Raw genomic sequence first — 2,226 nt, 5'->3', positions numbered from 1 at the left:
TTTGCTTTGTCGGCGTGTTTTGGTTTTGATTTTTTTCAGATTTGTGATAAACTTTGAATAATTATTTTTCTAAGGAGTATATTGTTTTAGATTTGGAGTTGTTCTTGTTCGGAATAAGCTAATGATTTTTTCTGAATTTGGGGTTGTTTGTTCGTTCACGTTTTTGGTTAAGATGAAGGTTATGGGTTCAAGGGTATTTTTGGTAAAATGCAATTTATTTCATTCTATTATGAAGTCATTCCATAACTCCAACCAAACTAAAGAATCAGTTTATGATTCCGGCACATTTTAATTCCATTCTATTACTATTCTTATTACCATTCCACCACTACAACCAAACACACCCTAAATTTTCTTTTATGCTGAGAAAAATGATCCGGTGTGGTGCATTACAGTGAAACACCACGTGTCGTAGGTAATTAGCTAGTGTAAATGGTGGGCTCCGCCTCAATTGAAAGAGGACCATTGGATTAAAGAATTGCCATGTGTCGAAAGATCAATGGGTTAAAAAAGTGAGCTCACGTAAGTACGGAACATCTGATCCTGAACGCCCAGTTAGTGGCCGACTATGTGGCCACATGTCGTCGCCACATTGGCCGGAGGAAAAAGCCGCGGGGCTCGCTACTGCCACACTGACGCAATTGTCTGCGTCCTGCCCGCTAAACGCACCGCCCTCACGCGCGTGTATCATACGCACCAATCATGGTCGTAATCTTTTTGTTCCGACAGCCTGAAAAAATCCTTTATTATTATTTTAATTATTATTATAATTTATATTTATTTATTTATTTTGGAAATTTTTTAGGCTACTTTTGTTCACTTTAACACCGTTTTGCCCCAAATTTTCAAAGTAATTCAAATAAAATTGCTAGATTAAAGTAAAATTTAACAAAAATACACTGAAATAAATAAAATAACACTTAATTAAATAAAAACAAATTAAACAACACAAAATAGATTAAGTTAAAACATGACAAAATAAGTAACATTCGCCGAAAAAAAAGGATAATAAATAAATAAATTGTTTATAAAATGATTGAGTTGCGTCCAACTTAAGTTACAAAATTATTTATAAAATTATTTATTTTTAAATCTTAATTGGTTGCGCACCCAAATAAAATAAGAAAATAATCATGAATAATTAAATTGGAAGAAAGTAAACCATTTCTATTGAGAAATTAGGAACAATATCAAATCATCCAAAAATCAATTCCATGTCTAGGTTTTGGACATCACCCTTAACCCAAAAAAAAAAAAAAAAAAAAGGCTAGCATAATTCTAAAATAAAGCAAAGAAAAATAAATGAAAAACATCTTGGAGTTCAAAGAAAGAAGGAGAAAAGAAAAACTCTTGTTAATTCTTGGAAAAATCTACATGCGAATGAATCCTCCCTTCAATTTTTGATGAATTCCTCCTCTCTTTCTCTCCAAAAGGCGGCTGGAATTTCTGATAAAAAGGTCTCCCAATCAGCCCCCAAGTTGCCTATTTATAGGTTTTCAATTGGGAATCAAAATAGGGTAAGTCCGGATCACTTTTGGCTTGAAAAACACGGAATTGTCCGCATAGCACTGCAGCGCCATGTTGATTACAGAGCATAGGCACTCAGAGCATAGGCACTCAGCCAAATTCATCACAAGACAACAACTGAGTCTCTAAAACAGCAAACGAGAGAGATAAAACAAACAGGCCAATGCTAACATTGACGATGCGTTCAGCTTACAACCAAAAACGACAAGCAACTTAATGAAACATACACAGACGACATAACACACAAAAGATCAGAAACCACAGGTCGTTTAGGAAGCACTAGTGTTGTTCCCTGCATCACAAAGTTTGGGTTCAAACCATTGAAAACACGGGGGGACAAACTCTCACAGTTTTAGGCCCCGTTCATTTCGCCGATTTGAGTTTAGAATTCGAGTTTTGCTACAGTAAAAAGCTCTAAAAAATAATCACATCTAACTTTTTTACTACAGTAAAAAGCTCTCACATAAAGTCACATCTTAACTCGAATTAAAAACTCGAATCAACGAACTGAACGGGCCCTTAGGTTTTGATTAAAACATCAAATCAATGGTTTGAACCAAACCTTAAAAAGATTTGCCGAACACTTGGTTCAAAACATTTGAACTAGTTTACCAAACGGCCCACAGAACTTCAAAAGTGGATTAGATATTTGGAATCCACATAGACAACAGAAAATTGACAACAAACGAAGAGGGATAG

This window comes from Morus notabilis, unplaced genomic scaffold, assembly GCF_000414095.1.
Source record: "Morus notabilis unplaced genomic scaffold, ASM41409v2 Scaffold42, whole genome shotgun sequence".
NCBI classification, from domain to species: domain Eukaryota; kingdom Viridiplantae; phylum Streptophyta; class Magnoliopsida; order Rosales; family Moraceae; genus Morus; species Morus notabilis.
This window is presented reverse-complemented; position numbering follows the sequence as displayed.